This window comes from Bombyx mandarina, chromosome 22, assembly GCF_030267445.1.
Source record: "Bombyx mandarina strain Sakado chromosome 22, ASM3026744v2".
Classification (NCBI taxonomy): Eukaryota; Metazoa; Arthropoda; class Insecta; order Lepidoptera; family Bombycidae; genus Bombyx; species Bombyx mandarina.
Genome location: NC_143228.1, coordinates 7,405,773 through 7,419,989, shown reverse-complemented (window position 1 = coordinate 7,419,989; position 14,217 = coordinate 7,405,773). Strand labels below are relative to the sequence as shown.

General features: G+C 34.8%; 1 protein-coding gene across 23 annotated transcripts in view; it reads left to right on the top strand.

Moving 5' to 3' along the window:
- Positions 1–212: 212 nt before the first annotated feature.
- Positions 213–14,217, top strand: part of Stacl (SH3 and cysteine-rich domain-containing protein) — a 182,620-nt gene continuing 168,615 nt past the window's right edge. For 17 of the 23 annotated variants that reach the window (XM_089736887.1, XM_089736867.1, XM_089736883.1 and 14 more), the window contains exon 1: positions 214–852. The gene's annotated coding sequence lies outside the window, so the exon portion shown is untranslated. Of the gene's footprint in view, positions 853–14,217 lie in introns of all 23 variants that reach the window. The other 6 variants (XM_089736870.1, XM_089736868.1, XM_089736866.1 and 3 more) reach the window with 2 other exon arrangements.

The following is a 14,217-nucleotide window of genomic DNA, read 5'->3' as shown; positions in this document are numbered from 1 at the left end:
TTATTGGTATATAAATCGTTACCTTAGAAACAAATAACCAAACAATTATTTATTTAATGAAATCAAATTAAAATTAAAAAATTATAGCCGAGGCTGACCGATTTAACTAGGTTAATTAGGGAAACAGTATATTGGCGATAAAGCGAAATTACAGTGATCTTTTGAGTGCATCGGTTTTGCATTGGAGCGCCGAGGGTTGGCAGACAGCAGTGGCAGTACTGACTACGGAGTCGGCAGTCCTACGTCGACCCGCGTGCACGCCGCCCGCCGCGCAGTGTCGTGTCGCGCCCTGGCACGCGCCTTCCAACCCCAATGGACTACGATCGACCAAACGAATTAACTTATTTTTCAATTACTTCTATAATACACTTCAACTCTCCCGATAGAACCTATCGAACGAATCACGCGACCCTAGTATGACTGAAACTCGATTTCGAAAACTTTTACCGACTTTCGATAATTAGTGTTTTAATTATCCATTGTAGTGAACGATTTCAAACTTCTTTGGTTTTTTTCTATTCAAATATGTATCTTAAAGAGGAGTTGTTGAGAACCCTATTTACACACAAGAAGCGACTGAAGTTTTTTTCTTGAACATTTTACCCGTTTCATGAACTATTTACAAAATTTGCGGTTGCGTTTTTTCCCTAAGAACCTTTTAGAACCCTCTACTATTTCTAGTAATACAAGTGTGCTGAATTAAATCCATAAACAACTTTAATCTGTGTAGTCGTTAGCGTAAAATTATAAGTAAAGTGGTTTTAAAGACGTTAAAACTGTGTCAGTTCCTTTGAATCTTAACCAGCAGTGTGCTAGTGGATCATTGTACCCTTCGAATATTCCATTAAACTGGTAAGTATCAGAAATTAAAAATAAAAGGATTTTATATTACCCATGTTCAACTATAAATGTTTTTCAAAACGGTTAGGCTAAGGAAAGAATTTGCAATTCAAATAAAACGCTTTGTTGATGTCCGTTTAAAAATGATAGTCATAGTCGATTTAGTTGATGTCCGTTTAAAAATTATAGTCAAAGTCGATTTAGTTGATGTCCATTTAAAAATGATAGTCATAGTCGATTTAGTTGATGTCCGTTTAAAAATGATAGTCATAGTCGATTTCAAATCGGAATGAAACGAAATAATTCTAAGGATTTCTTTACAAAATCACGAAACTGAATAACATTGAAGAATCATTGAAAATAAACTTTCTAATACTAGCTTGTGTTCTAGTTTTATTTTAAAATAATGAGGACGAGAACGTTTGACGACATAATGCAAAACGTTAGTGTAATGTTGTTTTTCGGTGCGATCAGGATTACTGTAATGTTATTACAGAACGTGTTACGTTGTATCGTATATAACGACTTTATAATTATAGGACGCTAATATCTTGTGCCAAGTCCAATGACATCGTGCAGTATTTATAAAATTATTATACAATGCCAACCGCCTTCCTTATAGTTAAAGACTTTGACTCATCAACGTTGTGTGAAAAATATTTCAATGTAATCCAAAACTGTCGACTTAATTAATTCTGCAAGTATATACAATTGTATCTTATATAGTTTTTCTTATAGAAAATATATATTGTGTAAGTAAAACACAGTCTAATGGTAAATGCGACTATCATTATACCATTATTAATATTTAGTTTCTGAATAGTGAAACTTTCGGTCAAGTTAGCTCAGTGTAGTGAATTAATAATTTTGAGAGTACCGTCTTGTTCCGATGTACTTACATATTTCCACTATACATTTCCCACATATTCACTATTCTATTTACAATCATACATATAACTTACAGCTTATTTCATCATTTATTTCAAATATAAATATTACTCATATTAGAAAAATCAAGCCCGACATTGAGGATTATTTCAAAACTTTGTTCGGAGAAATTTTTAAAACTATTAACTTAAAGTTAAGAAATATAGCTAATTTTTGTTACCGATAAAGAAAGAGAAACATTCAATAGAACACCAAATATTTTATTCCTGAAAATAAAATCCTAAGCCTCGTCTCTTAAAACGACGCAATCGCTTAAATTTCACACCCTTAAACAGTAAATTATCTACCGCCCAACTCAAGAAGTAAAAAATTTAGGAACAAAGTAACAAAAATATATTCTTGTAAAAAACTTTGGAAATAGGAAAATCCTCGAGAATCTACTAAAAGTGATAACTTCCATTTAAGTCCGAGCAGCTCACATTTTTGAAGACAAATAAATTATTCAGAATTTTAAGGGCTAGCTAAACAAAGGACTACATGAATTTACTTAAGAAAACTGAAAGCAACTCTATGTGAGCTGAGTGAAAATTAAATGATATCTTATCACTCTCACTAGATTAGAATTTCTTACAAAACATGTAAGTTGTGAATGAAATACATCCTCACACACTCTATAACTATGTTCGTAATTTCAGACGAAGCGTAATCTAATATCACAGCTGCAATAGAGCGGTTTCAATGGATCTTTAATCTAATTATTACTAAATTGACATTTTGATGGCTATTACGAGTATGTACGCTATTATGCGCGATGGGCAAACAAGATCAAAATTTCGCACTCCCAGAGTTGGTTTAGGGAGAGCGTGATCATGTTCGCATTGACTGACTCGCCAGAGCAGTAGTTAGCCCTCCTGACCGCTCGGCCGAGGGTCATGGGTTCCATTCCCACATAGAACGAACGTTCCTATGATGAACAGGTTTGTTTGCTTTTTGTCTATATATTATATATTTACGGTCCACATAAACCACATAGATATAATAACGGGAATGTTGCCTACCACCATTAGACATTAGGTATAAGTTACATTTCCCTAGTATAACGGTTGTTCCATTCTTCAAACTGAATTACTGCTTTGCGGCAGAAAAAGGCAGGTAGTAGCAGAGTAACAAGATGTCCTACCACTAGCGATTACGAAAATTTTGAGATCTTTATTACCCAATGTTACTCTCTGATCGTATTACGCATTTTATTAGGAAGATTAGTATCCGCCATGCCTGCGAGATTTGAATACCGGCATTGTTGCATTATTAAGTACGAATACAACCGGCGTCTGATCCTTTAGGCCGCGATGACTTCAAAACGAACTTTGTGTGATTGATTAAGCTGATTAACGCGCGAAGATAAATACAAACAAACAGCTCTTCACATCCTATGGGAATGCAGTATCTGGCAGAATGAATGCTAAATTATTCAAACGTTGAATCTGATGTCATTTGTTATATCTAAGACAAATTAGCTTTCCCTCGGACTACCTGAACTACATCATTCAAAGTATTTGTTGCGAGGTTGCCGCTGTGGATTCTGGCTTACCAGAACTTACAGTCGTGGGAGTGATTATGGAGCAAATACCAGAAAAAATCTAAATCTTGCCCTTCCATTTTGAGTTTTCTGTTTGAAGATTAGATCAGGGACGGTCTTCTCAACTACTACTACTACTACATAATTCGCTGTCACTGAGTGGAAGTGCTTCCACTTTAAGATGAGATAGAACTTAACCGAGAAAGGTGGGGATAACGTGAAGTTTTTTTGCACAGAACCCATTGAAGTTTTTTGCACAGATCCCTACTGACAGTGAACAGGCGATTGGTGGAGCCACAAATACCGGTACATTCAGTCAACATAGAGGCTATCAGGTACCAACGAGATGATGGCAGCAACTACTTGCCTCAGAATTTCCCTTTGGGCGAAAAACATTGAATTGAAACAATGAAAACATTGATTCTAAGGTTCTAGAAAAAATATCCAAGAAACACGTCATCTTCATGGACCTTGACTGTCACTAGGCTGGTGTACCAAGTGCAATCTTAGCTCCGTGCCAATATTTGGCCCCAGCTTGACGGTAATGGGTCGATGAAGAGAGATAAGATCGGTTTGTCACTCACCGAAGTCAAGCATCGTCCGTCAGGACTCGTTTCTATCAAGATTCGCAGCTATGACACTCGGTAGTGACATTCGGTTCCAATTTGTGCGACGAGGACAGGGCGTGTTCAGTCGAGACCAAATCCCATACACAAAATTTTGATCTAATAAGATGTAAAAAAAATGAATTAGCTATTTTCTGCTAAGCTCGTATTGAATAGCTTCTATAGTTTTTGTTCTTAATACCAATTAAATGATAGACAATTTATTTATACGTAAAATGTCCAATACCATTAACACATAATAACAAGCTCTATATAGGTAAAGCGGATTCTCGATTAAAGTAATTAAGAAGTTGGCTACGTCGAAACCTTTATTTTCGCATCTCGAATCCCCGATTATATTGTGTTACAGTTTCTGAGTGAAATAAGTAATATAACATTTATTTATATGTTGTATTTGTATGCAATGGCTACTTAAATTTGGTATTTACTGGATTTCATAAGAATTAGGGCTTTGAGTGTTTCTCGACCTTATTTAACTAGCGTGCTATGTATTTGAGGTTCGTTAAAGATTTCAGTAATGATACTCTTCTTCACTGGAATAAAGCACCATAAATCTATCGCAATGCGTCTTGGTCTTGCCCCGTGGAGTTGAGTAAAGGGTCTTAATCTCTAAGATATATATAAGAAAAAAATTTAAAGCACAGAAAAAGTGTTGTAAATTCGAGAGATTATAGATATAGAGATACGGTAAATAATCAGGCGTGATAGGGAAACTGTAGCATCGGAAATAAAGATTGACGGGTAGGATAATACAATTATAGATGAATTTCGTAGGAATAGAAAGATCCTGGTTGAGCTGACATTTCCAAATTTCGCGAGTAAGAGCCTCGATTTGAATTACAGGATAGTATTTTTTTTTAATGGAAAATAGGCCAACTTTCGAAGAGTGAAAACCCAAAAGCAAAAACTTCATACTTAGTATTACCTCATCTGTACGCTGTACAAGCAAACGTTAATGAGATTTAACGGAATAAACTTTGACAAGTGAAATAAGTTCTAACCCTGAACAAACTGAAACAGCCCGTCGTGATTACCTCAAATTAAAACTAGCTACATTACAGCGATGACAAGTTTACCTATTATGTTTTAGAGAAATTACGCTATCTTCAATCTCTTCTTCTTTAATTTCCTTGGTGCAGTCGTTTGACTGTATCATTCCATCCATAATACAGATCCGTACATTTGTTAGAAGTTCGTCCTCTTGGCCTCTTCACCGCAATTATTCCAGTCACCATCGGACACTAAAAGTTTCTATGCAGTAATAGTGTAATAATAAATCATTCTATAAAGTGTAGAATACGGTGTAGGTACACAATGGAAAGCGTGGTAATTTGAGCTAGGAGTTAAACAAAAGACTGACAATTAATTGATAGACTGGAGTAGAGGCTAATGATGTGAGTAATTTTAGTCTCTGAGTTACTCGAGAAAAGGGTGTCTCTCAAACTGTACTGCTTTAAATTATTCAAGTCTGTAACTTCAACTTAGATGATATTGCACATACACAATTGTCGAATGTCAAAATATAGTCTACTGCCAATTTGGACAAGAACACTACTAAGAACATTTCCATAATAATAGTTTTATTTTATAATGCAAAATTACAATGAAACCTCAGAGCATAATTTCCATTCACCCTTGTACAACTTCACTCTTAATGCTTGTTTACTGGATAATCCAATTACAAATGTACTTGTTTAGACTATTCATGTTGTATTCTCGATGTCGATTTATTTCGGAGCTCTCACAATCGATAATCGTTGGAAAGGTACAACCAATCTGACCGAAACCCCAATACTTTGGTGTAGGTATTGAAATTAAATTGAATATCGACCCAACTTATGTGTCACTAACTAATCCAACTTGCTGTTTGCGGTATCTCTAAATGGAACAGTTTTGCGTGGACCTGTTTAAAATTCAAAGCTTGAACATGGATTTAATAGAATACATGCATATATTGTAAATGACAGACGAGAAAATAGACAAAGTATGTATTTTAAATGTTCTTTTTTTTCCCTTGTAGGCAGACGGGTATAAGGCCCACCTGATAGTGAGTGGTTACCGTCGCCCATGGACTTCAGCAATGCCAGGGGCAGAGCCAACCCGCTACCTACCGCTTTAGCTTTAGTTTAGTTCGTAGATGTAAATAATCTTAAGACGCATTTTTTAACAGAGATACCTAACCTAAATAACACCGCAAAAGAGATGCCTTGAGACATGAGATTGAAGTCTCCACGATAGGCTAGTGTCACAAAATAAATGGAAAATCTGTTACAAAAATCAAAAAGATCTTAAATAAATAAATTTCAAAGAACGAAGACACGCAGTTCAACAATCCGGAAGATTTATCCCGCGAACAGTTTAAGGTCGTGGTGCGGGAAATCTCGTAGAAGCCAGTAAGTACGTCACGGAACAGCTGAGCAGAGTCCCGGCCGCAGGTGGGCCGCTATATGTAAATTTAGATTATGAGTCGTAATCCGTTCATTGTCACCAACACTCGCCAAGGCTCAACGTAAGATTGTTGGCCGATTCGCGAAACAACCAATAACTCTGTGATGATAAAAACTTCAATTTTCAATGAACTGTTTAGTAATTTTGTGATAAATTATTTTTAGCAGATTTTCGAATGCTTTGGTTCGTAATTGGATTTTACGTAATGTGTTAAACTATTAATTTCATTACCATTTTTATTATGAAATGAAATAAATCATTTTAATATTAATCAAATGAATCACTGAAAATACTTAATGTGTAGCTCTAAAATAATTTTAGATAGAGCGAAAAGTCGCTCGTAAAATGAAAAACCGGATGTTCGAAATTACCGAGCTATTTTGATTTAAATATCGGATGATATAAAAATGTTCAGGTTAGGCATTATCCACATTGATAATATGAAACGTTATTAATTATTCACCGACTACTGTGTGTACTGTTTGGATGGCAATTTAAAGGCTGACCGCATTATTATTTCAGCTCGACATTTGTCAGAATGCGTACAAAGTCACGATAGCTTATGTTGTCATTAAAAGAAAGTTAACTTCTGTTACATAACTACAAAATCATAAGGTCATAAGTAATAGGTCATAAATAAGTCGTCGTGGCCTAAAGGATAAGACGTCCGGTGCATTCGTGTTGAAGCGATGCAACGGTGTTCGAATCCCGCAGGCGGGTACCAATTTTTGTAATGAAATACGTACTCAACAAATCTTCACGATTGACTTCCACGGTGAAGGAATAACATCGTGTAATAAAAATTAAACGCGCAAAATTATAATTTGCGTAATTACTGGTTATCACCTATCGGACCTCTTGTGAGTCCGCGCGGATTGGTACCACCGCCCTGCCTATTTCTGCCGTGAAGCAGTAATGCGTTTCGGTTTGAAGGGTAGGGCAGCCGTTGTAACTATACTGAGACTTTAGAACTAGTATCTCAAGGTGGGTGGCGCGTCTACGTTGTAGATGTCTATGGGCTCCAGTAACCACTTAATACCAGGTGGGCTGTGAGCTCGTCCACCCATCTAAGCAATAAAAAAATAATAATGAAATAATAGTACTTCGGCTTATTTTATAACCTAGATCTCTAATGAGGTTTGTTTAACCGTAAAGTTCATACCAATGCCAATATAAAGCGGCTACGGATCATAAAGCTTATTAGGCCATTTTCTAGTATTTGGTAAATGAATCAGACGTCAAGATACCCCTGTCAGCCCAAATCCCTTCAAACAAGAATGCTTGATTGCTCTACGGTACCTACCCATAGATGGTACGTGTACCGCGGTCCATTTACATTATAATTAAAATAGTCGGCAAACTATAACAGTAATTGCTTGAATTCATCCAGCTACTACTCGTATATTTAAATTAAAATAACGCTCATTGAAAAAATAACAAAAAAGGAGTTTGATGACAACAGTCGACCATATTTAAACCCAAAAAAACCTTTTATGTTTTTTTTTTCCATGTAAAACGTATCATTTTCAAACGAAAACGAAAGAGTTTTACATTCATTAAGGAAGAGCAATTAATTTTCATTCAACTTGTGTAATTATACGAATGGGAATTTAAATAATGTAATAGGTCTACAAGTATAGGTATGCTACAATGATGTCGTTGATTTTAATAGGTTGGACGATATAAATGAAAAACATGAAAATGGAATACGAAGTTTTGTTGAATTGTGTTGAAAATTAATTATTAAATTAATTAAGATATATCCAAAATTATATCTAAAATAATACTTTTTAAGCATTCTAAATTGATCGCAAATTGAAAATGAAGGATGACAATAAACAATTCATTTTTAGGTTATTTTTACATCACTGAGCATTTTATATACGGACGTGTTACAATAATAATAATAACAGTATTCCGTTACAATTTTGGAACCTATCATTATCCTTAATAGTAATCAGGATTTCTTATTTTCGCATATAATTCTGTTGAATGTTTTAAAGTGCTCTGTTTCCAAGCAGTTAATATAGGGCTAAATCCAACTCTTAAGACTCTTCATCCGTTTGTTATTAGTCGAATATTTATATTTCGCGTCCTTGTACCAATTTTGAATAATTGAAATATATTTTAGTTGTTACAGAAAAAGATTTAACCATCCATGTCGAATTTGTAATTCAAATGCGACTAAAGAAATGAAAGAAATCATCAAAAGAAATCTCGTCCGATAAAAAATATTTTATCAAAGGATACAAAAACAGAAATATGTCGCGTGTTTTAAAATATCACTTGTAGCTTGCAAGGGATGTACTTATTGGTCTTTACTCAATCGATAGTTTAAAAGTGAATAGGATTAAAAAATATATTATAAAAACTCCCTAAGCCGCAAGCAAGCGGTAGGAAGTGGCTTGGCTGTGCCCTTGGCATTGCCGAAGTCCATGGGCGACGGTAGCCACTCACCATCAGGTGGGCCGTATGCCCGTCTGCCTACAAGGGCAATAAAAAAAAGCAAAGGTTCGAAAAAGGTTCGGTCTCACGGATCGTTTGGAACCTCTGGGTCTGCGGAGGGACTTCGGTTCCCTCTGTATTTTGTACCGTATGTTCCATGGGGAGTGCTCTGAGGAATTGTTCGAGATGATACCGGCATCTCGTTTTTACCATCGCACCGCCCGCCACCGGAGTAGAGTTCATCCATACTACCTGGAGCCACTGCGGTCATCCACAGTGCGTTTCCAGAGGTCTTTTTTGCCACGTACCATCCGGCTATGGAATGAGCTCCCCTCCACGGTGTTTCCCGAGCGCTATGACATGTCCTTCTTCAAACGAGGCTTGTGGAGAGTATTAAGCGGTAGGCAGCGGCTTGGCTCTGCCCCTGGCATTGCTGAAGTCCATGGGCGACGGTAACCACTCACCATCAGGTGGGCCGTATGCTCGTCTGCCTACAAGGGCAATAAAAAAAAAAAAAAAAAAAAAACCGACAAGAAAACTTTTACTACTTTGTAACAAAATGTTATGGAAATAATGTTTATGGTAACACCGGGTACAATTCTATGTTGTCTCTGGCTATCTTTATGGTTTAAGAACGTCTATTATCAAAAAAAGAAAGAATAAAACGCATGATTGCAATATATGATTGAGTTCCCCTTTGAAGTTTGGGAACCTTTCAAGAAAGGTTTTAAGGAAAAACTAAAATGATACGCTTTGTGAATAGAAACGGCTTGGATTAGCTTCTGAGAATATTGGATATGACAGTAGATTTTAGTCTGAAATAGTCCGAAAGCTATAAATGTTTGATGGTACCCCTGTGAATACTGGAGACTCCACATACAGAGCTCGCGATAGCCAAAAACAATCGTATTGTTAGAGGTATAACAATAAGTCAAAAAGAAGCATTTATATCAACTACTTAATTACTACTAGTAGTAATTAATTTATTAGTAGCTGACTAATTTAATTTTTTTTTCAAAAGAACCTCACTCGGACTATTTCAAATTTTTAAGACCAATAATAGCCAAAACGGCCTAATTGATGGGATTAATTTATTTTTATTTATTTAATTTATATAAAGAGGTGTGATTTTTTTTAAATATTTAATACAATAGTAAAGTCTTTTATGTTGTCACTGAAATCCACATTTTCTTTACCTTTTCATATACATATTCAATAGCAAAGCACTATATATTAATAGGAGTTATACTTCCTAATTTAAATATGTAAATACGTTCGTAATATAGAACAAAGTTTTGATTTTTTCATGTTCACATTACAGAGTTCCATTAAACACGTAACGTACGTGTATTTGCTTTGATCATAACTCACGACTGCTTTATTCCCAGCATATGAAGTTAATCTGAGTGTTGTGTACATTTTTGCTCTAGGTATAAAGCCGACTCGAGGGAGAGCGTTTTCGGTTAATATGTCACGGGCCGAAGTCAGCCATTCGAAATTTAAGTAAAACATGTTTCTATCACATCGAATGCAAGCCTACGAATATTTTAATGTTAGGTTAGAGTTTTTTGTTCACTGCGTGACTACAAGTCGTGGCATTCATTTTTATTAGTCTGCAACTGTGTGATTTGTAGCTACCGACCACAAATCACACAGTCGACCGGCTCCTCAGACATTATCAATTGTGTTTATGCTTGAAAGTAGTCTGTACCAACGAATACGCTTAATATTTTAAAGCAATTTTCATAGCTTTTTTCTCTCTTTCTTATTTCTATAGAAAATTGTTCATAATTTCCATAATAAACCACAGCTCTAAATAATATATTGATATATCTGAAGCCATAAGGTTCAGGCCTTTCTTTAGTTAGTTAAAAGAGCCATGGAATTATGTCATTAATTCTTACATCTCACAATCAAACTCACAATTAACTCACCGTAAGCTTATGTTGATACCTACTGTACACTTTTTGGATAATCTCTGAGAACTTAAATCCATTAAATACTAAATCGAGCACGTGTAAGTACCACCACTCAGTCGATTTCATCCCCGTAGCAGAGATGAATTTTAATACGATCTAGATTTATCTCACGTCTTAACGTATAGGATAGCAAGATATACTATACCACTATTTGGATGTGCTACTGTTATTACGCAAAAACGCTTTAACTATACCAGAAATTCCAGTGAAATCAGATGAATGTGATTCCTTAACTATATTTAAAATAATTCTTAGTTTGTGATTTGCACAATGGGAAAACTAGTTAGTATAAGCTTTCATCGCCAGCGACCGAATCCATATAAACTTAAAATTTTATTTTTATAATTTACTTCGATTTATACGATCATTTTTAGGGTAATGCTAATTTAATTGAAGTAAAAAAAAACGAATGACATTTTCTTTAAAAGTAGATTCATTCTTATGGCTTCAATGTTGATGTGTGTCCTCCAAAAAAAATTCAATTACCATCTCACTTACTTTTAAGAAAACCGTCTAGCAATGTTTGTGACACAAAGGATCATTTATACATATATTCATTTATTTATTTGCTACCTACAGCATTTCCATTAAAATATTTAAAACTTATGTAACTATCAAGCAAAAACGGTCAGAGCTTGCTTCGTGAGCTATCTCTAAGAATATGGAACTCCTTTAAACAGCTTAGTTGGCTAGTTTAATATCTTAAAATAAATTAAAATATCCAAAAAGTACATGGGCGACGGTAACCAATCACCATTAGGTGGACTGTATGCTCGTCTATCTACAAGGGCAATAAAAAAAAAATCTTATACAAGTTCTATGTTAAACGTACAAATATTTCTACGAGTTTGTTTACTAAAGCATTCAATTTGTTTACAAATTTTCGAAACTCAATTTATTTACAAATGCAAACAGATTCCAACAAAAATAACTAATCCAATAAAAATAATGTATTGACAGAATCCCATACTCATATTTTTATCGCCTATCTGGTCTGGGTCTCATTGTTGAAAACTTATTAAATGTTGGCTCGTAGATTCTGTTTTAGTAGTCGGTAACAACTTTTAGGACATTGCGCGAAATCACCAAGATATAGAAGCTGTAGTTTAGAAGATTATCCATGTCTCATTCGCATGCGATTGAGATATGGATTCGGTCGCTGGCGATGAAAGCTTATACTAACTAGTTTTCCCACTCCAGCCCATCTTTTTAAATACAAAATTGTTGATAGTCCAGCCTGTGATTGCGGTGCTGAAGTCTGTGACGTTAAACACATTTTCTTTTCTTGCTCTCTAAATGATTGCTCTCCTTTCTATTTAAATTTGATTTCATTACGTATTCATTTTCCTACTTCGATTATATGTCTTTTATCTATGAAATCTCCTAGTTTATTGTCTTTATTTATATTATCTAATGATGTACATATTTAATTTAATCTTATTTATATATGTATTTTCATATATTCTCTAACTTTCCTAATCTTTCCCTTGCGAATCCGATCAAGCTTTTTTTGGATTACGTAGTTTCCCAACCTTTTATTTTGTTCTACGGCAAATGCGCAAGCCGCGCGAGCCAAAATCAAACAGAAGAAGAAGAATGTTCAATTCAGATAACAAAATGTCCTTCAAAATTATAAATCCCATTCTTCCATATTATCCTAATTATAATTTCAATTGCTTTTTACATAAACACCAACGATTACCAAACAAGAAGATTCAGGAAAATACGTGTACATTTTAGTTTTTAATAAGCAGTTTCGAGGTTACAATAAAGAATTGACAGTATGACGTCATCAGATAGTTTGGATTGTGACGTAAATTTTTGGCAATGATCATTATTCGCCCAGATTTCATCGAGGCGTACGAACCTACGTCAATTACTATGACTTAAGCCTATATTTATTTTGCAATGTTACAGGATAACGACCTATATAATAAACGCGTGCCATTGTTGTAGTAATCATTAAAATGCCATAATATTTGCTTTTCCGATTTCGCATTAATAAGAAACCAGTGCTGAAGATTAAGGCAGATATCAAGTATACTTTTATACTGCATAGAAGAGTGAGATCCATCTACGAATAAGTCATTACTGTCGAACATAGCCTTTTTATCGTAAAGCTGCCACCTACCTTGAGACATCATGACCTCAAATTTCAATTAAATTGTATGACGGTTGTCCCATTTTCCAAAACGGAACACATAAATGCTTCGCATAAGCAAATAAGCAGAATTGTGGTATCTTACCGGCGCATTTACAATAAATACGACCTACCGTCAGTTATTATTCAAATTTATTAATTTTGCGTATTCGAATCATAGACCTATATAGTAGGGACACGACATATTGTTCTATACGTACAATTGCTTATATAAATAGCACCCATTTTGAAGGCACACACATAAACATATATCTATCTCGTTCTTACTCAGCACTTTAACTCGCAGGAAAACAATATAACAGTATTTCAGTGCGTACATAAAATGAAACATGAATATACGTAAATGTCTCCGTCTCCGTCTAATGAGGCCGAAAATCCGCCATGTTTAGCGCACCAAATGTCATTGTCACGTCAGTTCGGCCGTCTGTTTTGGGTTGTACATTATTTATTGACTTTGATATCGATTTAATATCATTGCTTATATAAAATTTCTGATTTTATCATGCTTAAAACATACAAAAATAATAATTAAAACATATTTAAAGGATCTCAAGAAAGTCGATGCCCCAAAACTATTGGTATCTATATATATTTAAATTCATTATGGAGCCCTCATCCGAAAAATCGGACACCATTTTTCGGTCGGAATCTATTGATCATGACACTAATCATAAATACCTCTTTAAAATATGTCATCAAAACATATTTAGACATTCTGTTTAGATATTTCGGGAAAAAGGCTACCGACAAAATCTCTTCGGAACGATTTAAATAAAATAGTTTTATTCCGCAGTGAGTAAAACACTATTGTAAATTCGTTAAATATTTAATAATTAAGTGATTTTAGAGAGGAAGTCATAAGGAATGACGTTTGTAATTTTATTAACGAATAAATGTTCTGTAGGTGTTTTTTTTTATCAGGCGGTCCCTTAATAAGTTTAAAATTTGAATCACTCTCAAGCGAAAGTGATTCAAATGGTGCGGCGCACCTTCCTTGAGGTGCGCTGCGGTAGTGTGTTACGGACTTAAGAGTCAGCAAAACAATTAAAATAGATTGTAATAGTCTAAGAAAAACGTACTCAAAATACGAGAACATTCAGCATGCTAGAAATGGGCAGATGGCACTGTACTACGCCATATCTTTATGTTTTGCGGCAAACGACAGCTTTATAAAATCAGTGTAGCAAATTTTAAAAATCGTCATATCGTTTACTTGGCAAATTTGAAGCACGAACTCGTCTTAGATTTCAC